Below are 26,021 nucleotides of genomic sequence, written 5' to 3' on the forward strand. Positions count from 1 at the left end.
ATCTGGTTGTGAAAATTATAAATGACATTTAGCTAGCTGTATTTTTCAACAAACTCATATCCAAGTAGATACTTTTCGGTCTAAATGTTAGTAGGAGGGACAATTAAAAGAAGTTATGTTGGAAGAGAAAGATGAAAATAAGTTTACAGGGATGGCTCGTGCTCTGCATTACATAACCAAAGACTTCAATCCCATGTAAAGGGCTTTTGTGAGAGAAAAATGGAGTTCTGGTTTACTTAACATTGATTGTTCATTCATTACCTTATTTCTAATCTACCATTCTCTTCATTTCCCAAACAATAATTTGATATCAGAAGTGAATGGAGCCCAGCGTCACTGTGGGACAGTGGCATGATTGTTACACTCGGAGAGAGTGCCACCCATGAAGCTATTCAGAGGGGCAGACAGTTAATCACTGTTAGCGCAGTCCTGCCGCTGCGAGAGTGGTCCTCAGAGATGCTCTAAAATTGTTCCCAGTGGATTCAAATTGCAGTTTTATCTCCGTCCACGGTGGTCCTCTAGAGTGATATTTATATTCTTCCTGGAACTTATTTTCAAGCATCCTGTTTTGTAATTGTGGTATTTACTCGTCACTAACATCTGTAAATCCTTTTTATACTTCATACAAAAACCAAGTTAGACATTGTATACTGCATGTTCTATGTTGGGGGGAAGCCTAGATTTTGTTCATCTTCAGAACTGAAACCTCAAAATAACTTTTTAGTTTTTTTTTCTTTCCCTTTTTAAATGGTCCTACCCCATTTGGCAATCTATTTCTTTTCCTACCGAATCCTTGAAAAATAACTCACTGTTTTCACTAACTTACCCCTGTTTCATGTACCAGGCCCCTACTCTCTACTAGGCTCAAGAGATACAAGAGGAATGAAAGAGATGTAGTCCCACGACTCAAAGAGCTTCTGATTTAACAGGAAGAGAGAAGCACTCAACAAGCGGTTGTATCAAAAACGAACTCTACTGTGATACATGGGCTAATGTGGTACTTAGAGAACACATCATTGGGGGGGTATGATGTATTCTGGAGTATCAGGGAAGTCTTTCTCGAGGAAGCAACACTTTGGGTGAAACTTGAAGGATGAGTGGGAAGCAGCCAGGTAAAAAGGTGAATAGGGGAGATGACAGTATTCCAAGGCAGGCCTATAGTTACAAAGGAGCGCACAGCTTCCCATCCCAGTGATGTTGGAGAGGGAAGAAAGTGATAAGAGCACGGCAGAGCTGAGACCAGAGAGGTAGGCAAGAACCAAATCATGCACAGCCTTGAAGGCCCTTAAGAAGGTCTGGGTTTGTCAAAGTGTTTTTAAGCAAGGGAGTGATGTGATTCGATCTGCATCTTTTGAAGATCACTTAAGCTATAATTTGGAGAATGAATCGGAAGACAAGAGTAAACAAGTTATTATTGCTGTTAATTTGAAGAAAAACATCTACCAAAAATATTGCTCCATATACTGGTTCTGGGTACGTATGGTATATGTAAAAGTATAGAAAATGAACTATAAAGATGCGCAGGAACTCATGACGGTGTCACCATACATAAGTGGGGGGAATGGGAAAGACAGTGTTGATTAAAAGGAAGCTAAGCTTTAGATACCATGTTTCACTTGTTAAAATAACCACAGAAAACACATAAGACAAAAGATTAACGGTTGTTAATTCTGGGTGATGAAAATCGGAATGTTTTACTATTCTTTCAATTGCCTCAAAAGAAAAGCAAAATTAAAAAAAAAAAAGAGAAAGAGGCAGGAGGAGAACCAGGAGGGTATTTCACAGAGCAAAGGGTATTTCAGAGAGGAAGGAGTGGTAGTGTCCATCATTGTTGAAATTTCAAATAAAACTTAACAATGTCCACTGGATTTACTGCTGTGGACGTCACTGAAGACTTGAGTACAAGCCTTGTCAGTGAAGGGCTGAGAACCAGACAGGAATGGGTCAATGGGAGAGGAGGAAGTGGCAACGGTGACTGTCAACAACCCTTTGTCTTTGGAAGAGAGAGGAGATGGGGTAGCTTGAAAAAAAGAGAAGACCCAGGGAAGGCTTGTTTCTGGGATGAGAGAGACTAAAGCTTGTTTACATGCCAATAGGGAGATGCCGAAGAGGTGGAGGCAGTAGGAATTTCTGAGAATGTGTTAACGATCTGAAAACAGGTGGAGGAATTGGCCTCAGACTGGGGAGGGACAGTGCCTCCACCATAAAAGGAGACACGGAGGAAATGAGGAGTACAGAAGCAAAAAGTTCCCAACTGGTGGACTCTGTTTTTTCAGGGAAGTAGGAGGCACTGAGGGCGAAATACTGGTTAGAGGAGAAAGTGAGAGACTAACTGAGAGAAAGGGAAGACGACAACGAGGCGTAATGAGGGTCCAAACGAGACTGATGACGGAGGGTACAGCCTGCCTACATGTGTGCTTGAAATTTTGCTCTCGCAGGCTTCAGCTGCCCAATGCAAAAGCAGAGAAGGCTGGTATTTCTACAGTTCAGGACTGGTTTTCACTCAGATAGGTGTGACCAAAAGAAAGAGGAGCTGGGGAGTTGAAAGTGTTTGCCAGGGAGACAATGCTATTTTAACGCTCTGCTGGACAGAGAGGGGGATGAAAGAGGCAGGGAGTGGATGGATGCAGAGAGTGGCAGGACCCATGGCTTGAAATCAGAGTGAGCATGGAGGGGTGCATGGCTAAGTAAGCTGGAATGAGAAGAAGTGGTGCTTGGAGAATGGGATGTCAGAATTAGTGATTTAGAAGATGCAGCCCTTTCTGATAATAACATCCAGCATGAAGCCCTGAAGCCGGGGGCAAAGGTGAGTAAGAAGAAAGGACAGCGTAAATGAGGAAGGCAAGAAACAGAAAGCTGAGGGTTAGTGGTTAGGTGGACCCCAACACTTCCATGAATGGTGACAGGTGGTGGGACAGATTGGAGGACCATGAGCATGGTGCATAGTGCAAAGTCTTTGAAAAGTGAGATAAAATGAGGTCGGTGGAGGATAGCACCAGTGTGTTTGTAAAGCACAGCTGTCAAAGGTCTAGGAGTTTTTGAGAGCAGGAGAAATGGTCTCAGAAGCAAACTGGACAGTGACCACACTTCCCAACACAGGGATGAATGGGCAAGAGGGAAAATAAACAGCCTCACCAGAAAAGCCTGGGAAAAAGGAGTGTTCCAGAACACAGCCAGGATTCATGGTGATGGTGGCTCTCCTCCCTGGCAACACACTAGAAACATCCAGGGAGCTTTAAAAAAGCCCTGCCCACGTCCCCCGACTCCAGTTCAATAAACCAGAATCTTCGGAGCCTGGAGGTTTGTTTTATTCAAAAGCTCCCCCGTAAGCCTAATGTACAAATGGATTGTAAAACTGCTGATTTAAAGCAAGCAGGTGAACGAAACCTTGGAGAAAGGACTGTAGATACAGAGAGATTTCCTGATTATGATCAATAATAGCTGGACTGTAGAAATTGCATTCCCCAGGTGCCCCCCAGGAACACACACCCACAAGGAGCTGAACAGTAAGCACCAGCAGACACGTCTCACTACTCCCTTTGGCGGCAAAGCAGAGATTCTGATCAAATAGCTAGATATGCTCTTTAAAAGGATCCCGGGTGAGTTTACTTCCTATTTCCTCTTCCTCCATCACACTTTTTCCAGGCAACGTGGGGGAAAGCAGGTGCTGTCATCCAAACATTTATTGAAGAGGAATTGTTAGGGGTAGCTCCCAGCACTGACACAAGGCGAGCCACGTCTTTCCTCTGCCTTCATCTGACTCCGATACAATGTGGTGGTAGAACTGATGTGGAGAGTGACCACGATGACAATGGTGCCAGGCCATCCTTACAGGTGCTAGTTAACCTTTACCACTATTCTCCTGGTTTACACTCACCATCTCATTTAATCTACACAATCCCTGGAAAGTGAGGAGGACCTGAATCCCCATTTACAAATGAGCCCACTGCTCCAGAGAGATAAGTGACTGCCCCAAGGTCACCAGCTACTAAGTTACCTAACAACAGCCGGCCTCCAAACACCAAGGCCTTCCTCATGCCACTTAACCATAAAACAGTCCAAACTTCCTTCTAGTTCCAACACTCCATGATTCTTTAACTCCCATGGCTCTCTTTCCCTGAAGGGACAGGGTAGACTGCAGACTTCAAAGGCTTTGGAGCGGCAGCGTTTTTACTGAAAAGTTAAGGCAGGCTTCTGGGAGTGAGTCTGAGGCTCACAGAAGGGGAAATGACATCATGAGGTTTCACAGGGCGGCCTCCCCACAGGTGCTCCCCCGAGGGCTTCAGGAGCAACACAATAGCTGGTTTTTCTGCCAGCTCCGGGAGCATCTCTCCCTTGGCAGGTGGAAACGTAATCTCACCTGGTCATGACTATGGGCGCCTAATTGGACTGCGAGGTTTCAGGATCTACTAATTGCCAGGAAGATCCTGGGTGATATTTCTTAGCTTTGCAAAAGTTAACTCAAATTATTTTCCTCTTGTATTCTATCATTTTAAATTTGGTAAATTTAATCTTTAGCTTCTTGGCTCAGCATTACTGCAAATTAAACATGTAAGTATTAATAATGAAAATAATTTCTCTTTAAAAACATATCCTGAAACTCAATATGGGGCATTTCCAATATATCCATAAAGCAAACAAGACAGTTTAATTGTTTCTCCAAGGGAAGAAGCTAAACTCGGAATTAATTTGGTTCAGTCTGTGAAACAATCCGTTTGCTCTGCCTAATTCTGCCAATTAAAGAACTTTTCCCTGACACAATTAGCATGTAAATCAGCGGCAGAGAGCGAATGAGGGACCTCAGCGACCCGGCCGCGATGGAGGTGACCGATGGAGAACCCCGAGGACCCCTTGGGCCCGACCTTCTGGCTGCCAGACGGCGCCGGGGGCGCACGGACGAGCTCGGAATTTAGCGCCGAAATCTGGGCATTAAATAGCGCAGCCAAGGATCGAGCCGCCACCGCCCTTCCCCAGGTCCCGACCGGATTCGAAAGGGACGTCCGGGAGCCAGTCCCACCCGCTACCGGGAGCGCGCAGCTAAGCCCCCCGCCCCAACCCCTTCCAGAGCCGACTCCGCGTGCCGCGGGGGCTGCGCGCGCACCTACGGCCGCACACAGCGCCCCCGCCCACCGCCGCCACCAAGGGTCTGTAGCGGCTTTTTGCCTGGGAAAGGTGGGGATAGCGGCCCCTGCTGGCAGCTCCGGCGAACAGCAGGGAGACTGACTGACTTTTCCCGACCATTCTCCCGACCCTCTCTAAATGGTTTATAGAAAAAATACACAGTGTCGTCGCGTAAGCATTTATTCTTCGTGAGCCCTCATGAACAGATGTCTGTATATAACTTTCGTCCTCTGTAGGAACGGCAAAACTGGGGACTTATTAGTGGCCCTAGCCGCAATTAGTGAACAGGTACAGTTTCTAACGCATTTATTTGAGGGCACTTGGCCTAAAGGCGACTGAGACCCTGGTCTCCTCCCAGTGCTTTTCTCGGCCGACCCCATGACTAGCAAATATTGCCTGGAGAACTGCTTGGCCGCCCTGTGTTAGTTTCTTTAAGAGCTTTGGCTACGGCTACGGCCCGAACCTTGTGAGAAATCCACTTGGAAAGCAACATGCCACCCTGTGCAGTTTGCGAGCGGGGCGAGCAGGCGGGGACCGCGCAGCAGTCGGGGGAGGGGGGACATCGTGTGGCCTGGCCGGTTGGCTCTAGCCGGTAACTGCAAGGTTCTTTGGCGACTGAACTTTTAGGCGGTGGAGGAAGGCTGTACCTGCCATTCTTGTGATGGTAACAAAAGCGCCTTGGAAGAACTTGTTTTACTTATCGCATGAAACTGTTGGATTCTCATTGGAAATGTGTCGTATTTCTGAAGTTCACATAATTATTTCTCAGAATAGTCTGCACACTTTCTAAATTTAAAAACAGATCGTTGTTGTTAACTGCATTCTTTGCACTGCACTTTGCTTACTTAACACGCTTTATTAACGCGTTGTGTTGTATGTATGTTAACTAACAGCTGTGTTCATGTCTTCAAAGTGTATTTTTAAGGGCACCGGCTTCTGTCCAATTCATCCGGATGTGCAGGGCGTCCATCACTTCTGGAGTCTACCTCGATACTGTAATCAGAATTGGAAAGGATCGCCGTTCACTTACCCTCGTCTTTTAAAACTTTTCCATTTAAGAAAATCGATGAACAAATCCTTTCTTGTAACTCGCTCCTGCACTACGTCTATTTTTATTTATTTTTCTGATTTGGCAGGGCTCGGTAATGCTGTCCGTGATTTTGTTTTTTTCTTGCTAGAGCAGATGCGGGGGTGGGGAAGTGAAGGGCTTGGGCTCCTGACGCCGTCGCCCCCACGGGGACCTCCGCCGAGCGAGCGGCGAGTCCGTGAATAGTGGTGGAAGGAAGCTGCGCTGGCCAGTCGGTCCAAGGCTCCACCTGCGGCCACACCGCGTAGGTTCTTCCTCTCTCCGCCTCTCTCATTCGCGTTCACGCACATACAGCACAGCTCTCCTCTGGGTCGAGAAGACGCCAGCCAGTGGAGGCGGGGTTGCGGGAGGAGAGTCCGCTCTGCGCAATCCAGTCCGGGACTTGGCTCCGCCCTGGAGCGGCGGCCTCTCGGGTGACAGAGGAGTAGTGAGCGGCAAGGGGTGAGGCTGCAGCCAACTCCGCTCCTCGCGCACTCGGCTGCCGAGGCGCTCGGGACGCAGCAGCGGCGCTTCTCCGTGGGGCCCACAGCCCGCAATGCCCGCTTAGGAGAGGCGGCAGCGACCAGCGTCGCCACACCCGCGGCAGAGCGCTCCCGGTCGCGAAGCGGGGCTATAGCTTGCACCCCTGCCCCAGCCCCCACCCTACCCCCCACCCTGAAATGACCTGTTAATCGGCGGAGACACCACCGAAGGGACTCGCCGGAGTGGAATCCAAGTGGAATTTGGATTTGGAGAAGAGTTTCTTGAACATTTACTCCTTTCTTGTTGGTTTTTTTCTTTCTTTTTTCCTTTCCCCTTCTCCGCCTGTCATTGGAGATGAACACAGCGCGTCTGCATCCCAGAAAGTAGTCGTCGCGACTGTTACCCCCAAAGAGACAAGCACACATGTAGGAATGACAAAGGCTTGCGAAGGAGAGAGCGCAGCTCGAAGCCCGGAGAGACTCCCTCGATAATGGATTACTAAATGGGATACACGCTATACCAGCCCTCTCCGAGCCCCGGCCGCCTGCCCGTCGATGCACCGAAAAGGTACGGCTGGGGCGCCCCGGCGCGCCCCACCTCCCGAGCGGCTCGGCTCCCTCCTGCGGGTCCCGGGGCCGTGGTCGGTACGCGCTGTCGGCTTTGTGGTGCTTGCGTTTTATTTTGTCTTGTATCTGCCTCCCGAGCGTTGCCCGGCCCGGGGGGAGCAGTCGCGAACTCTGCCCGCAGCTCCTCTCCGCCCTGCGCCCCAGAGACCGCGGGTCTCCCTGTACCGAGCTTCTCCACTCGCGCCGCGCACAAGCCGGGCGCCGCCCGGGACCCCGACCGCGCGGGTAGCTGCCTGGCCGGGGATGTGTGTGCAGTACCCGGGGCTCGTCCTCACTTTCCGGCCAGCAGGCAGCAGAGAGACCCGGAAAGGCTGAGATTCTCGGAAGCGCCCTGTCCTGGTGCGAAGGCAGGGGAAGGGGTTCTACTCTCCAGAGCTGGAGGAGATTGGTTGGAAGAATGCGTTTTCGCTCAGCACTAGGTTTGGGTTCAGGGGTGGGAGAAGGGGTTCCGCGGACACGGTGGGGAAGCGAAGAGAATCTTTTGTTGTCGGCGTGCGGTCTGGGCTGGGCTCAGTGGAGTGCGGGAAACTTGTAATGGCCTTGGCACCCGCGCGCCCTGCCACTTGGTGACATCCCAGCTCCCGGGACCGCTGGCACCAGAGGTTCCGGGCTTTGTTTGCTCGAATGAGTGGCCTCCTCCTGGTGTGGCGCGGCGCCCCCACCCTGGGCCCTTTTCCCTGCCGCAGCTCCCTCCTGGGCGGCGAAAACAGCGTCCGTCGCGTCTGCGTCCCCCTCAAGCACAGAACCCGACACTCCGCCGGGGCTGGCGCCTGCTGCTCCCTCCTCTAAAATCTACGAGGTCCAACTCTGGAAAGGAGATGTCCCGGGAGGGGGAAGGGTGGGAAGACCAAATAAGAGATGGTTCAGTGCCTGCTAACCACACACGATCTCTGCCCGGGTCCCCGGTTCTGGGTTGTCCAAACTACTTGCTGCGTCTAGAGCGCTGCCTCGCTGGCAGTGGGGCGCTCGGGAGCAAGCCCCACAGTGCCCTTCCCTCCCCCGCCCCCCGCACGACCCTGCTGGGATGGAAGTGTCTTTTCTCGAGATTCTCCGCTTTTTTCTCAGCTTCCCACTGTGGTTCACGGTGCAAAGCAAGACCCTGAGGTCCGTTCCCTCCTCCCACGAGCAGAACGGTACAGGGGGAGCCATGGAGCAGTCCTGGACTTGCGGGTACTGGAAAAGGAAACAGGACTCCGCTGTCTTTCCCGCTCCCTCGCCACCCCTCTGCCCGGCGCCGCCGCCTTTTTTTTTTTTTAGCACGGGGGTCATTCGACTAGTCGCTTCTGTAAAGTTTCTCTGAAGGCCAGGAGTTGGGGCACGACAGAACTGGGGCTCAGCGTGTGCAACCCACGGGAAACCGAACCCCCAGGGAGGCGGGCGGAGCGCCCAACAGACGGATAGGAGGTAGAAGCTGGCCCCTCCAACAGTGGCTCCCCCGGCCCGTGGTCAGCCTGGTTGGGGTCCTGGGGCTGCACTTGCTGGACCAGTCTCTTAAGCAATTGAGGAAGCGGTAGGCGTGAGAAGCGGAGGCAGGAAGGAATGGGGGAAGTTCAGGGCCAGGACTCGGGGAGCTGGTGCGGCCACTGTGGACAGCGGCTGGCGCACGGATGCTTGTGGTCGCGAGCCGGGGCTTGCCGGCTTCCAAGAACCTGTTCCAAGTGCAGCATCCCCAACCTCCTCCCTCCTCCTCCCCGCGGCGCGCAGTTTTCCTGCCGGCGGGTGTCCAGGAAGGAGCTGAGCAAGGAGTCAGGTGTGCATGGAGCCGGGGAGGAACTGCCGTTTTCACAGCCGAGGCAAGCACTTCCAGGGGCAGCCTCCTGCCTGTATTGCAGTAGCAGCCTCGCTGTCCCTTCCAGTGGGAGAACGGAGGCTGCTTTGGGAATGTGGTAGCCAGGCACCACCACGGTGGATCTCTGTTTAGACTGGGTGGAAATCAAGTTGCTACTGAATGTGATCCATGAAAGGTTTAAAGCACAGGCGCGCTAAGACACACATACATACAGACACACACTCTTACTCATACCCACAACTTTCTTTGCCTCGAATCTGAAAAGATGTTTAATCCAGTTGCAGTGTTCTGCCAGCCGGTCTCAGAAAAGCTATTTAATGCCCCCTACCCCCAGCACTGGTTTTTACGTCTTACGTCTTACGTCTTTCGTCTTTCTGGGTAGTAAGGTCCAATGCCTTTGCCTTGCCTTTCTCTAATCCTGGTAGTTGGTCTTCTTTTCAACATACATCTTGGGCATTAAGTCCATGGTTTGCCACTCTCATGGCAGGGAGGAGATTGGTTTCAGATTACATGAATCCTTTATGAAGGTTTATTCCCCAAAGATGCCTGTGCACATTTCTTAATGAAAACATCTTTTTTCTTTTTTTTTTTTTACACTTTTTCCAAATGACTACCAGAGGTTAAGATCCCTAGTATTTTGTATGTTTTTTAATACCTTGTTTAGTCTGCATGGAGCAGTTTTATGATTTACAGTAAGCTTTGATTAAACCACACCAGGCACCAAAGTTAATTATTAACCTCACTTTAAATATAGTGGCAAAACTGTCTCCACCTATTAACCTAAACTATCGGTTAAAAAATAATTGCACTAACTTCTTGAATTTGATTTACCCGTGCTTGTTTATTTGGTAACTTTTGTTTGACTCTTGAGTAACTCCCACTCTGTTATAATTATGGTTTTAGGACATCTCAAATGAGGCATTTTGCAAACCAATCAGAAAGCAGAAAGAATGAACATCAGATTTAAACCTCATTTTAGTGGTAACGTCTTTTTTCAACCTGATATAAAGGGACATTCTAGTTCATATTTTCTTATTTACACTATTTGTGTGACGACAATCTTCCCAAAGTGTTCTCTTTTGCAGGTATCACCCTTTAGAGATGGGCCACATTCTCAATGCACATAATCCGCATACGTAAATATTCAACGGACACCCAAAATCATTATCTCAGGAGCTACCTGCAAAATATACTTACTGAATAAAACATCTAAGTTTAAATAGGTTAAGAATTCATAAGAACCAGTGTAGGAACTCAAGTAAACGTTGAATGAATAAATGAAATAGCCCCACCTGGTTCATATTTCTCCACTGAGAGCGGACCTGGTTTTTTCTCCACCTACAGCGACAAACAATAACAACAACTACAAACCTATGCCTTTAAGTGGTTATTACAAACTGGCAATAAGTGCAACTCTTTATTTACACAGAGACACACACATACACACAAACACATACTCCTCAGGTTACTTTCTAAGTCTAGTGAGTGCTTTTCCCATCGTTAAAAAAATAATACCATTTGCATCTAGAGTAGGCGGATAACATTGCCAAGTGTGTTGAATCAGAAGGATAGCAAGAATTAGGAAGACTGTTATCTTCATTGAATAAAAATAAAACACCCAAATTAAGAACTTGTATTAAATGCAGGATAAATACTCATGCTTTAAAGCAAATGGGTAGTGCCACTCCTTTATGAAATGGAAGGAAAAATACTGTTTTGAACAAGGAGGTAAGTCAGATACTTTAGTATGTGTACACAGTGCTTCAGCTCTTCTCTGAGCAGGACAAAAGAGTGATGATGGGAGAAAAAGTTTTTTTAGAACTAGATTGCCTACAGCTAATATATTCTCCCATCATATTTGTTTGCAGAAAGGAATCACAGAACAAGCCCAACTAATTGCAAATGCTTTAATTAGGCATCTGCCATTTGCAGCAGTGTAAAGCCAAGGAAAGCCTGCGTGTCTTGCTGCACTGCATTCCCCACCCCCCACTTGAAGTTTAGACAATTTATGGTCCTTCTCCCAGAGCTGGCGCTCCCTGGATGTTCACACCTCCAGAGGAAGGGGGAGCCTGGAAGCCTTCTGCTGCACCCTCCCCTCTCAGTGCCCCTCCTCACCCTCTTGGGGTGCCCTGCAGCCAAGCTGTCTCTGAGAGGTTTCTATTCCAGAATGAAGGCTTTTCTCCTCTGCCTTAAAATGGGCTGCAAGAGCAACTGAGCTATTCTCTGCCGGCAACCACATGGTTGCCTCTTGGGGATATGGTAAGTTAGGGCAGGGAGGGAGGCATTTAATCCCTTCGAAATGGGCAAGTAAGATGTCATACCACACAAACCTCAAGGGGGGAAGGGAGTTCAGGATACTTCTCAGCATGGGACAGTTACAGTCTAGCATACACACAGGGGTATGCTGCTTTGTGAAGCAGATGAGTGCTTGCAAAACGTTTTTATTAGAATAACTAGCTACACTAAGGCACAGTCATATACCACTCTTAGTACGCTGATGTTTCCCAAATAACTCCCTCAGCCCAGACCTCTCTCCTGGACCTCTCAAATATTCAACGCCTCCAGGGCAGGATCTAATAGACAGCTCAAACTTAAATGTTCCGAACACCCAGTTCTCCATCTTTCTCCCCCCCACCTTACACATTTTTTATACTCTCCATCTCGGTAAATGGCAGTTCCAGCCTTTGAGTTGCTCAGGCCAAAAACTCAAGAGTTATCCTTGACTCTTCCCTTTCTGGTAGCCACATCCGATATTCCAGCTGCCATGCTGTTGCCTGCCTCCCTCCCCCTGCAGAATGCACACAGACTCTCTCCAGATCTTCTGCTGCTGTGGCCCTCACTCTGGCCAAGCCAGTCTGTCTTCTGGCTGGGTTATCTATGGTGCTAACCTCCCAGCTAGTCTCTTGGCCCCCTACCGTCTGCTCTCAACACAGCAGCCAAAGTGATTTTTTTTTTTTCAGTGAAACCAGATCAGTTCACTTGTGCTCAAATGCTTTCCCATCTTATTCCAGTAAAAGCCAGAGCCCTTTCTATGGCCTTGGTGGCTCCACGTGATCTGCACTCGGGTCCCCACCTCTCCGGGGTTACTTGACTAAGCCAGGCTTGCTGCCCCTCACCCAGGGCCCTTGACAGGGCCTCTGCACTTGCTCTTTCAAGGCTGGAGAAAGTCCTTTGCCCAGAGAGCAGCAGGATTTGCTCCTCACATTCCCTAGGTCCTCTGCTCACGTGTCACTTTCTCAGTGACACCTTTTCTGATCATCTTAACTTACTCCATCTTTTTGCCCCAACACTCCCTACCTCCCTGGACTGCCTCATGCTTTTTTTAAAAATTTTATTTCCTTAGCACTTTTTATGTCCTGACCAACTGTCTGTCGTCCTCGTTTATTTTCTGTCTTCCGCTAGAACATACTGCCATGAGGGGAGACATTTTTGTGTTTCTCTCACTGCTGTCTCTCCAGCACCCAAACCCATGGCCGGCATATCACAGGCCTTTCATAACAAGCATTTGTGGAATGAATGAAAAGAGGATCTTGCTGCAAATAGCTAGTCTCCATCTCTTTTTCCTATTCATGTTTTTCTATGTCATGTGTCCATCCAATGAGACACCTCTCTGCCTGCATGAAGAGTGTGTGTGTGTGTGTGTGTGTGTGTGTCTGTGTGTGTGTGTGTGTGTAACACCATCTTCCATGTACATAGGTGATGTCTCTCATGCACCATCCGTGGAGCAGTCACTGTGGGTTGTTTTCCCAGTCTGGGTGATGGATTGGCGCCTGCTCATTCCCACACTCTAACCCAGTCCCCTTCTGAGGCCAAGAGCCCACATCTGTGGGACACCTGGTTGAAGCTGGAGGGAATCTGAGTTAGGAACAGAGCTGAGAAGATAGCCAGCACTTCTAGGGACTGAGCTTTTTGACCTTGGGACTCATTTGTTCTGCATTCTAACCAGTGGCCACAGAACCTTCTTGCATTTTTGGAGTTAGCTAATGGCAGTCTCTAAAATTCAACTTTCTACCAGGAGAAAGGAGGATGCCTATTAACCCACATTTCTGCCCTGTCCCAGTGCAGTGATCACTGTTGTGGAAGATGCTGTACTTGGAGTCGGGTGACTTCCAGACCCACCACCATGGACAAGCCACTTCACCTCTCTGAAGTTGCTGAAGTTTATTTTAAATAAAACTTGTGAACAGTAAACCTGTGCTTCCTACCTTGGAGAATTACTGGGAGAATAATACGAAATCCTGAATGAGACTGTGGTAAAATATGAAATGCACTCTGGAAATGTGAAAAGTTTGATGCTAACGCCCTCCTTTCCTCCTGAGACCCCTGGCCCAGCAGAAACTCGGCTTCATTGTCTTCTAAATCATAAAAGAAAAATTATATTCTGTTGATGTCATTTCACATAAGCCATATGATGAAATTAAGTAAGATCCTGAAAGTCACTAAAAACGCACAATCTCTGTAGTACACAGATGGCAACTTTACGAACCAGGATGCCAACCATGTCAAGTAATGATGGTTTTCAGTGTGACCATCAAATTGGACAAGGTCATAGGAGTGGCACTCTGCCAGGCATTATAAAAACACAGTTGGATTTGCATCCCATTTTTTGCCATTAATGATGAGTGTGACTTTGAGCCAGTTACTTAACTTCTCTGCCTCAGTTTCCATTTGTAAAATGCCAGTATGATGATCACATGGTTGTTGAGAAGAGGTAACATGACATCTGTAAAATTCTGCACAATGCCTGGTACACTATACACACTCAGTAAATATCAGGTGTTATTTTTATTTGGATGACAGTAGTCATGGAGAGTGCCCTGGTGGGGAGCGTACAAAAGGAAATGGCCTTAAAAGTCTGCAACATAAAGAGATGATGCAAAGGAAACGACCTTTGGACAGGAAAGGAACATTCACACCATAAGCTGGCCACAGTGTCGGGGGCTCTAAGCAGAGAAGTGTGTGAAAGAGACACTTGCCTGGGAAGAGGAGTCATGATCCTTTTCCTAACTTTGGAAGTTGAAACATCACACCCAAAACATGGCAGAAGAAAACACTCCACAAATAAGACAGTAGCAAGCAACTCAGGACCTTGCATTAAGTAAGAACCCAAAGGATAGCTGTTTTTTTTTTTTAAATGATAGCCTTCACTTGCTTTCATTTTAAAAGTAAAATACACAGTCTGCACCCACTAAAGAATCTCAGAGTGCCCACATTTGGAATCTGAGCGCTGCCCGTAATCACTGTTCAGGGATGAGCTGAAGTGACCCCCTCAAGGACCACACCTGTCTTAGGAGAGCTGCCAATCGCCTCCTCCAGGAGGCTGTGGCTGGGACTTCTGCGTGACAGCCTTATGGTGGCCGTGCACTTGCCAGGTCACTCTTCCTGGCTCAAGCCTGAAATCAGTTTGTTTGGGAGAGCCTAAATCTCCACACAGGAGCAAGCCACTGTCTTCCCCACCACGTGCAGGAAAGAGCTGACCCCAGGGGAGACAGCGACTACGCTACTGCTGATACACTGCCCTACAACATGAAATTTGATTCAAATGATAGTCAGACGTGTCCTTATCAGTGAGAAGAACCCGACTTCTCAAAAGCACAGCAGAAGCGGCAATAAGTTGGAATTATCACCCCAGTTCCCTGAAGGAGAGGGAATAGGACTCCCTGCATGGCTCTGAGTTACAGTTATTTTCATTTAGAAAAAAAAATTTTTTTTCTCTTAAATTTTGTAAGTGTAAAGAGGATGTAAAGAGAGCAGAATAAATGAGCAATTCACATTCCCCAAAGACTGAAGGCCAGGTCCGGCAGAGCAGCAGCCAGTGCGATGACTGCTGCTTCGAAAATATTGTTAGTAAGAGATACTTCCGCATACAGCCTGAGGACCTGAGGCTTTCATTTCACATGACTCAGCGCTTTCTGGTGGTTTCCAACTAACCTATAATTGCCATCCGCAGAAACTTTAATTCAAAGAATCCACACCAATTTAAAAACCTTAGCAGAAGAATCTCTTAAAATTGATGCTACTTACCCCCTCTTATCCCTTCTGCCCTCCCACGTGTTTAAGACCAAGCCTTTGGCCATGATTTGATTTGAAGCATTTATAGAACAGAACAGGATCTGGCATCCAACACAATGAAAACATGCCATTGGAAAACAAGCATTTGAGGGGCTGGGAAGAAAGAAGGAATCTATTAATTACGGTTTATGGTTCTATGAGAGTTTTAAGGACAAGCATTCTGTCCTTAAAAAGCAGCTTGTTTTGTCCTTAGAAAGGTGGTTCCATTCTTGTCTCCTTTTTCCTATTCCCATGACTTTTTTTAAGGAGAGTATTCAGTCTTTTCATTAATATTGCAGAGACCCCAGCATTTGCCCTCCCCTCCCTTCCCCCAGACTCCTACCGTCCTTGAATGAGGAAACCAAGAGAATACTGATGGAGCTGGCGAATGGAAACGTTCCTTTCCTGAAAATGGAATGCTTTATGAAAAACTGCACTCCACAAAACACACTCAAAACCATCCAACAACTGTCTCTCCTCCCTTCTACCCCGAGAGCCACTTGACTTCATTCACACATTTTGGTGCCTGAATGCATCTGTTCTTAGGCCTCAAATACCCAGGTGGAAAACCGGCCCATTAAGCCTTTCATTATTCTAAAACCGTGAGCATCCAAGTGACTAAAAACATTCTCATCTCTGCAGAGTGAGCGATAAACAGACACCAAACTGTTGACAGCGTTCTCAACTGGAGTAAATGCAGCACGATGGCACCTGGGGTGGGGCTGGGGGTTAAGGAGGAATACTTGCTAATGGTTTCCGAGATGGATTCTGTGCTAATTCTTCCCGCCTCATGAATGATGGCCCCAGCTAGACACTGTCGCTGGGATCTTCATCTATTAATCATGGAGGCTGCTTTCTTATTCGGTTGCCATAGTTTCAGGGCCTGAGATAGTGTTGGGGTGCCTTGGGAAAGGTTTGAGATCTACTAGGCTGGCAAGCCTCGCAGTCATCTTGGCAGTTGTGGTGTTCCGAAAGGACTGCAAACCACTTCTCGTATAATTTCAGCTATGGATTAAAAGAGGCAACTTCTGAGAGTGTCTCCCTGGACCTTGTTATGTGCACATCCAGCTGGTATTTACTCCAGGATTTGCCTCTTACTCGGTGTTGCCGGGGATAAAAATGACAGGCCAGGGGCTGGTGTCACTTTCATCTTTCGACAAGAAAGCAAGAGGGTGCGAAGTCTTCATTAAGGACGTTCACAAATGTGGAGGTGAATGAGGCCATGCCTGACCTCGCTCAAATTTCAGTTTTCATAATTTGGTTTGGGCTCTGCAGACTGCTAAAGAAATAAGATGACCTCACGAGTGTTGTGTGTTGTGCTTCGGTATGGCAGTGTCAACACTTAGTGCTTTACTGCAGGTTTAACCTTTATTTTTTTTAGGTTCGACCCATGTTACTGAAGGGCTGGAGACCGTCTGACTACATTTTGCCCCACTGGCTCACAGGCCTACTGCTTTGCCAGCTCTTGAGTGTATGAACATTTTTTTTTTCTTTCTGTAATTAGAATATCTTGCTATTTAGGGATGATTAGGAAAAGCTCTCCTGTTGTGTATTGTGTGACCCAGTCAAGAAAAGATTTGAAGGAATAAATTGCCCTAAGAGGGAGATACACACACTCAGTGATTTATGTTCTCCGTGGCTGACGCAGAACACAGCTCTCCTTTGTTAGGTAAATTTGGCCTCGAGTAACGGATACTGGTACACTTCTGAATGTTTTAGTTCCCACTTCTCAAGTGGACTGTCAAGGACTCCTACCAGTCTCAGCCCAGCCATTTAATTCCTTTGTAGATTAAAACATAAAATAAAACCATCTCATACGTGAAGCAAACAGCAGTGAATTCAGGACACACAATGCCTCAAATGAAAATCCAGGCGGGTTCCAAAGAAGAAAGCCTTGAATTTATTACAAATGGGCCTAATCGAGAAAATAAGTCATTTTTTTTTTTAACTGGAAAATGACTAGTTTTTATTTCAGGGTGAGCTTCAAAGCAGCCGTTTTAAATTTCCCCAGATCCAGCCTGCCAAAATTTTGGTGTAGGATCAACAAGCGTTTTCAATGCACGTGCCTATTATATTGACCCCTCCCTTACTCAACCACACCAAATGATTGATTTTAGAGGCTAATAATTTGAAGTAAATTAAAACGATATCATGGCCTTAATTGCTACTGGCTTCACCAGGCTTCTGGGCACCGGAATTCCTTGTGAAGAAACACTTTCAAGTGTCACAGCAGTTTCTGATCATGTGGTCTGGCTTACCCATAGGCTGCAATTATCCCCCCAGCTTTCTCCACTTCCCCCTCTAACGTCTCCATGAAGCAAAGAAAACATGCATTTGTAAATTCAGTATTATGGACCCCTGATCATTTGGCAGGGTCAGAAAATAAGGTCCTATTCATTTTATGGTCTTATTTAAGTTAGTTAAAAAAAAAAGGCAGGTAGTGAGGACAGTTTGGACTATATTTCACATCATAAGCCTTTTTTTGTTGGAAGAAGAGTTTGTGTGAATTCAGTTGCTGTCCTCTAGACGGTAACACCGTTGTGATCGCCCTGTGGTGTCTGGTCAGATACGACATTGCACACCGTAGCCTTAAGAAAAATAAGCAGCACTTCTGTGAGGCTGTCAGTCAAATACAATGCAGACTTTAATTAACTTTAATTAATGATTTCTGATTAGAGATTTTTGTGTGTGTGCCTCCCAGGCATCAATGCCTCAGAGGCGGTATTTTGGAGGAACATTTTCAGACAGCAGTGACTTGAACGTGCTTCCATTATCTTGCCCTGCCAACCACACTGGTTCTTATTTTATGAGACACGTGACTGTGTATCATTTGCAGAATGGTCATGTAAAGAATGAAACATCACTTGGGGGGACAACTGAAATTTATAAGTCATGCAGAATGTTTTGCATCTTTAGGGGAAACCACTTTTTCTTTTAAAGGAATTTACTTATCAAAATTGTTGACATTTACTGTCTCCTAGCTGGATTTGAAGCCTTGCCTTCCAAAGATTGAATAGGACTTTGAATGGGCCCCAATTCTTTCAAATGAAGGCCACTGTATTCTGGGGGTACCGGACCAAGTAGCCTTTCCTTTGCCAAAAATTACCCTTGACCGAGTGCTAACCATCATGACCATGGAATACTCCAGGCACTGGAGAGAAACAGGCCTTATTTCTGGCTTATAGTACTTTTTCCTGTATCATGAGTTTTAGAACAGATATCAAGAAGCTGAATTACGATGTTAATGTGCTATTTACATTCAACTTTTAACTAGAGGGTCTAATAAAAGTTAGGTATAATATATTAATGCCAATTTAGGAATTAAATTTCTGTGTGAATAATCATTTTGGAGCTTATAAGAAACTCTCAATAGCATATAACCTATTTAGTTTTAGCACATAAATTATATGTGCTTATGAATTATGAATGCTTAGCTCTTACAATTCAGCTTACCGATCTATAAGCATGTTAATGAGGAATTACCTAAATTAAATTGATTGGTGATATTTGCTGTACTGTATTCTAGGGTATTGATTATCTAACATAATTGTCAAGGTGGTTGTCCCACTGCATGCAATGTGGTTTTTACTCTTAATAGAAATAAAGTCAACCCAATCACGTGGTCCATGTCTGCCCAGACAAGGAGATATTAGTGGTGTCAAAAGCAGAAAGCACAGAGTAGTCGCATATGCAGCCAAGAGGAAGGTAGCAAACATCTTTTGGATACTTTTCTCTGTTAAAGGGGTGTTGAGAGTACAGGGAAAAGTTTCCTATTAAAAAAGCCAACTTCTGTCTACAAGGTGTTTCCGCTCATTTGTGTTGAGGGGAAGCTAACCCTGTTGAATACGCTGATTAATTCATTCTCCTGGGAGATAGATCTTGGAGGGTGGAGCTTTCGTTTTCATATTTTGTCATGTCCAGAACACAAGACTTGTTAATATTGCCCAAACACATCCGTTCCCTAGAATGAAAAGGACAACATAATTGCCTTTGCTGTTAGAAAACAGCCACTTCCAGTTCCCCAGCGGATCCTAGAACATGCCAGGTGTGCAAGAGAAGGCTTTGAAATGTTGTGAATAGCTTGACATTATCACATTGTTATTGAAATGCAAATTCTTCTGAGCAGAACTTGCAAAGGTTTGAAACACAGGACTAGGGACCAAGTCTTTCCTTGCTTGTTGTCAGCCATACCCAGGCTTAACTGGAGGGCTTGTTCTATGAAAAGTAATCCTAACACATTTGCATATCTCATTGTTTCTCCTTGCCTGTGTTTAAAGTGTAGACACGCCTTCCTGGAATGGCACCTTGTTGAGAGAGGAGGGACTGGCTTGCAGCAGTGAGGCCAGCCCAGGGCTGTTCTGCCCAGGAAGGAGTCTTGCTGAGTCTCCTATCAGACTCAGTAATCAGGCTTCCTGAGAATGATCAGCAACAACAGTAGTTAACAGTATTATTACTACTAATAAAGACTTCATTATATAGTGCTTATAGTTTTTTCAAAGTGCATTTATCAGCATTGCCTTACTTAATCTTAACAACCTGGGTTAGGCAGGGCAGGTATGTACGATTATGCCCAATTTAAAGATGACATGACCGAGGTTCAGAGAGGTCAGATAATTGGTCTAAGAGTATATAATTCTTATAAGGGAAGATCCCTAACCATCTGAATATGAGTTTTCCTGTCCATGTCACTGCACAGTTTACTCAATACTAAAAATGTTTAAACAATGTAGTCTTCCGACCAGTGACACTCTCCCATCGTGCTTCCTGTGCACACTGACGAAGGACACAAAACAAGTTTAGACGTAGCTTCCCAAGGACCCCACCTGAGGGTTCAGTGCCCCTGGGACCTGAATTCCTGCTTCTCGGGGAACGTCACTGCCGGACGCGGTCTCCGGAGGCTCCGAGGGCACGAGGCTGTCATCTGAAAGGCGCGCATTTGGAAAAGGGAGGATGCTTTTACTTAGGAGTCTCATCCTACTTTGTAGTCGGGATAAAACTAAACAGTAACCTAAGTGTGGCAGCCTCGACCCTGGAGCAGGGTAGGACTGGAGAGACAGGAGGCAGAACCAGGTATTCTGGCAGGAAAGTCCTCCCGGGGCTTGCAACTTGTACCTATAAAACCGAAAATGTTTTTAGCAAGGAACGCCGTACACCGTACGGCTCAACGTAAGAGGATCGTCCCTCTGACCAAAGTCATTTTTCTCCTCTGGTCTGTGCTGCTGGCCCAGTGAAAGCCGCAGCTCCATTTAATTCGACAGATACATATTTAACATCTACTCTAGGCAAGTTCTAGATACGGCAGAGACACCATGGTGACCTAGTTCATAATTTATTAATTAATTGCATACCCACTTGAGGCCAGACGTTGGGCCCGTGTTGTATCGAGGATGGCTGTAGATGTGTGAAAAGTCACCATAGTGTCTGAGGTCTGACTAGTGTCCATCCCCAAAGCAGAGTGGTAAGGATGCCAAGGACAGGAAAGAGGGCTCCGTGCAGCCAGGAAGGAAGCACCTGAGTTGTGTCTAAAGGATGAGTGAGATCTCTGTAGGTGGGAGGTGAGGGGCGAAAGGGCCTTGGGGCCGGGGAGAGGCACCAGCAAAGGCCAGAGGAAGAGAAATAGAGGATTTGGCCCCAGAGCAGTAAGGCGGCGTCCTGGTGACTGGTGATGTGGCGTGGAAGCCCCGAGGACAGAAAGTGGGATGGAGAGCAGCCTGTGGAGGGCTCTGCTGCACTGAAGAGGTGAGCCTTGGAGCTGTGGGCACTTGAAGCTTTTCAGCAAGATGATGTCATCAGACGTGTGTTTTAGAAATATAAATCTGCTAGCACTGTGAGTGGAAAAAAAGGAAACAGATGCTGGGTGTGTTGGCAAAGTAGAGCCGTCAGGACTTAGGGACCAGTTGGATGTGTGGGGTAAGGAGGTAAAAGGAGTAAAAACTGGTCCAAGATGACGTCCAAGATGCCACATCTGGGGAACAGAGTGGAGACTGGTGGCGTTGACCAAGACCGGAACCCAGGTTTACAGACAAAACAGTTAATATTTAACAGCTATCATAAACCATATTTAAATGGCACACAAGCCAAACACCAAAGCCTTGGACTTAGTTCTGTTGTGCTCACGCCCAGCTCTATAAAACAAGTGCTAAAGATTTTAAAATTAAGAACGTTTAAACTGTTGCATTGGGCCTGGCAGCTGGGACCACTTTCTCCAACATGAGGGAGGTTAACAGCATGACATGCGGTGGATAATACGAGAAAGACAGAAACAACGCCCAGTGCATCTATAAAAACTGGTTACAAAGTGCAGGAGCGGCACGTGCTCCACGCGTGTAAGAATCGGGGCCCAGATCAAGCCACCTGTTTCCTATTTTTTCCCCCATTCTGAACAGTTTCACTTTATGCAAGTTTTGGAATTCTGAAATTAAATGTACATGTGTTCGTCCCTTCCTTCCCCCTCCCCACCCCACCTCGGGCAGATTTAGACCAGTGTTTATCTCTTAAGTTGCCTTGTGCAACTGAAATGTTACAGATGACGTAATTCACAAAACACAAATAACACCTACATGGTGTTGTTTATTTAATAAGGGAGTGTTAGCAGACAGCTAGAACTTTTTGGCTGCATTGTGCTAAAATTGAACACTGCTTACATCGTGGAAGAAAAACTGTATTTAGTAATATTTCGTTTAGGAAGAAATCCTCATTACATTGGTGACTGAGGTATTACAGATTTCCTTGTGTGGTTTCAACCTTTAGACGAGCACTGATAAAGTATCATTGTCCACAAGAATCCTCCATGCCTTAAATAGTTGCAAATAGCTAGTATTTCTGCTATAAAAAAAGAATCCTAAAAAGATGGATATTCTGTATTTACCCTTTGCAATGCATTTTCATTTCAGAGGTTTCTAAATAAAACTTGTAGCAGGAAAGTTTTATTCCATAATAAAATAAAATTTATATTTTAAAAATAGGTTGAATAACAGAAGTGAAACAAAACAGGATTAGAAACAGCAAGTTTCTTTAGGGAGCTTTGAGAACTAAGTGAGTCTCTGGAAGGGAGAAAATGTTTATGAAATTGTTTGCTTTGATGTCTTTTAAAGGCATGTTCAAAATAAACAGTAAGGAGTGATTTGTTTTTGTTTTTTTATATTGGTACACCATACTTGAATAGGCGTTAACTATTGTGATGTGCCAAATTATTGCATTGGTGTAGTGTTACTTGTTTCTAACTTGTAGGCTGCCCTCTAGTGTTACGTAATCTCAACACAATCACTTTTGTTTAGACCCTAAGAAAGGTGAAAAAACATACGGAGCATCTTACTAACTAGTTAGCAGCTAACACAGTCCAGCTAGATAGTATTTCTCCATACAGTGTTAAGAAGTTTATGATTCCTGGTTTCAAAGGTGGTGAACAAATTTAAATGTGCCCATCACCAAAGCCCTTGATGGCACAGAGGAAAATACTATCTGGAAAAACACACATGTTGATGACTGGGAATTGAAGTCCAAACCCAAATACGAAGTCAAACACTGAACAAGAAGTTTTAGGACTACATTATCCAATTCACTTATATTTTCATTTGTGTCATGCAAACAGTGGTATATGGTAAAATAAGCTCTGTCAAATAAGTCTGAAGACCTTCTTTAATAAGTTTAAATAAAAATTACAAATGTCAAGAAAAAACTTTCAACCACCACTGGGTGGGAGATGGTTGACTAGATAGCCTCACCTCAAAGTCTACAGTGTAATTAGTCCTCAGGGAAGAGTTCTCTAACTTCAGTACCGTCTCCTATTAGAGGCCTTCAAAGAGTAAATTCTAGCACTTTATAGATCATCCTCGGAAGATATTAAGAAGAGAAGCACGCACTGCAGCCTAAACCGTGGCATTAGTACTCTCTGACAGTAGTGCCAGCTCTGCTTTTTCTTGGATGAAGCGTAAGCACACTCCTGAGTCTGCAATACGACGAGAGTAAATTTCAGACTCGGTAGCTGTGTTTCGCATGTGTAATGTTAGCATCCTCACAGGGTTCTGGAGGTGAGCTTACCATGTTCCAGGTACATCCAGCTCATAGCAGCAGAGTGACTGACATGAATTCAACAAAAATGTTGACTGATGACAATGATGATTGCTCTCAGGTTTTGAGACTAAGATCCAGAAGAACAACTAAGATCATATTAGTGCTTAACACACAGAGAAAGAAGCTGTGGGTTAAAATTACATTTGGGACTTAACTTCTTTTCTTCTAGAGGGGTGACACGATGAAGGAGTTAAAAGTATGAGCTCTGGAGTTTCTGTTGGCTGTGAGGTCTAAGGAAAGTGACTTAACCTCTCTGTGCCTCATTTTTTTCATCTGTGAAATGGGAATCATAATAGTGCCAATCTCATAAACGATTCTGATGACTAAATGAGACCGTACTAGAAATACATAGTAAGCACTCAATAAAAATTATCTACTATAATTTGACACCAAGTTCTCCTAATGGAATTGGCTAAATTCAGTGCTTTATGTCACCAGGAGGGCATGGTTGTTGGCATGTAGGTGAAAACTGAAAAGACAAGAGGATGATAAGATGACAGTGTCCAGATAAGTCTTTCTGCTTGTTTCTGTCTCCATGTCTGTGGTCTTTTGTATGTTGGGGCATGTTTTTAAATAGCTGATTGAACAATCATTCATTTCTTGATTTTTTTCAGGCAATACTTAGTACATACCTACAATATTGCATATTAGATTAACTGCTTACACCAATAAAATGAAAACATCAAATTGATTCAATGGCTTTAAAACCACTTGTTTTCCACAAAACCCAGGAATTGAAGCAGGAACAGCAAAGTAGATGGACTGGAAAGGGAACCCTTATTCCGACTTTCCCTGAGGTGTAATGAAAAGACAGAAAAGAGGCCGGGTGATTAAAGAAGGAAAACAAGGGCCAAGCACTCGTTAGCTCTCAAGCAAACACAAGTTAATTCTGGCTTCCTCCACTCCAAGCATTTACCCCGGTTGGCGAAGCCTAAGCCACACAAACCAGAGAGCTGCAGGTCAGGAGTCGGGTGATGTGTTGGGGACGGGGACACTCTGAGAGGGATAGCAGGCACTTAGCCCCCCTCCCCAGTGGCAGGGAACGTTTTATGTCTGTTTGGTATTCGCCCAAACTCAGGACCCTCTGACAGGTGTTGGGTGTTTCTTGTGAAGTGGACCTGGGTCCTGGCCAGATGCTAATGGACAGATGTTCTCAACACAAAACCGTCATCAAAATAGGCACTAATTGGCACCTTCCTCATGATGTGAACAAGGAGGCTGGAGTGGGCTGGATCTACCATGACCTTCTCAAAGCCCATGCCTGCCTCTCCCAGCTCGGGGGGAGACCTTGTGGGGAAACCCAGCGTTCTCCATGCTCAGGGATTTCTGGCTCCTGGGCTCCGGGACAGAAAACCTCCATGATGGATGTTCAGTGTTCACTTTTTGTGTGTGTGTATGCCTGTGGGTATGTGCTGAGCAGTTGAAACCTTTCAAGAAGGTGGGCAGATTAGGGCTGTTTGGACCTCACCACCCACCAATGGAAGTCTTCAAGTACAGAATTTTCACCACCAATTTGGTTTCCATGCAGTATTTTTTGAACAGACACTTTATCAAAATAATCACCTTCCTGTGACCCCTCCAACAGAATGTGTGTGCTTCACGTCATGCCTTTGGTTGTACTTGATTCTTTGTAGCTGCAGTGTCATTTGGTTCAAATATTTTAGTTAAAATGGATTAACAGAAAACGTAAGTTAGTTTAAAGTGAGTATTTCAGGGGCAAACTGGTTTGACAATGCCCCATTCATAATGAGGTGGCGTTGTTCCTGCCTGTGCAGGCTACAATTAACTGGCTTTGATTTCAACAGTTAAACTGTCTTTTTAGGGCCTGGGGCACTTGGCAAGCAGGAATTCTCCCTTCTTTTTCTCTCAGTTTCACAAGTTGGGAACAAACTCTTAACTCCTGGCTTATTACTAATAGAATGCTACCTAGCTAGAGTGACAAAGAATTCTTTCTAAGGCAGGAAGTAGTTTTATAATAGGTGATTTAGAACTTTTTTTTTCTGATGTTACTACTTTTCATTGTTTTCCCTGGATCCAGATCATATGCAGATTAGGACACAGAACAGAGACCCTCCCTAAGTCTTCAGGCACTGAAGCCCCCATCCCTAGACCCCCCGCAGTAAAGCGTCCCCTTTCCAGAGATAAAGATTTAAGAAAGACTCATCTTCCACCCAGATCTTTCTAAAACATGATCTCTACTCACCCAGCTAGAGAGGCTGGACTCATGTTACTAGTCCTTTCTATAGTTGTTTATCCAAAAAAATTTATAGACTAGGTCGAAGCTATTATCATGTTGCCTGTGAGAAGATATCTTACCATTGTAGTCACCCCTGTTGAAATTCTTTAGGTTTTTTTCCCCCTAACATCTTACTCTCGGGATTTCTCTGGTCCAGAAATACGCCCCCTCCTTTCCATTGTCTAGTGTGGCTCCTGCTCCCTTGAATGAAAGGCAGCTCTGATTGAAGGCGCTAGAATATGCCCAGCAACCAGTGCTGGGTACCACCGAGTCCATTGTTTGCTCCCAGCACTGTGGAGCCAAATCTCATTTTATAGCACAGTGTGTTCTAGGAATTCCACTTCAGCAGTACAACAGACCTTCTCTAATGCTTTCCTGTTTCCCCCGTTTGCCGCTGTCGCCAGCAGCGCCACGCAGTCCTGCGGCGGGCAATTATCATTCACTTCTCTCCCCAGCTCTGCTCTCCCCCATTTGCAGGGGACCACGAGGCATCAGCTGCCTTATTAAACAGACGCTAATGGCACCGAGCGTGATCAGCCAACGCAGTCGATCTGATGGTGTGTTTAACATTGAATC

The 26,021-nt window shown here is 46.0% G+C and overlaps 1 protein-coding gene across 3 annotated transcripts in view; it reads left to right on the forward strand.

Moving 5' to 3' along the window:
- Positions 1-6,377: 6,377 nt before the first annotated feature.
- The window catches only part of SEMA6A (semaphorin 6A), a 118,428-nt gene continuing 98,784 nt past the window's right edge, over positions 6,378-26,021 (forward strand). Inside the window, exon 1 of one of the 3 annotated variants that reach the window (XM_015238876.3) lies at positions 6,378-7,237. The gene's annotated coding sequence lies outside the window, so the exon portion shown is untranslated. The remainder of the gene's footprint in view (positions 7,238-26,021) is intronic. The other 2 variants (XM_015238875.3, XM_006203950.4) reach the window with 2 other exon arrangements.

Source organism: Vicugna pacos, chromosome 3 (genome assembly GCF_048564905.1).
Source record: "Vicugna pacos chromosome 3, VicPac4, whole genome shotgun sequence".
NCBI lineage: Eukaryota > Metazoa > Chordata > Mammalia > Artiodactyla > Camelidae > Vicugna > Vicugna pacos.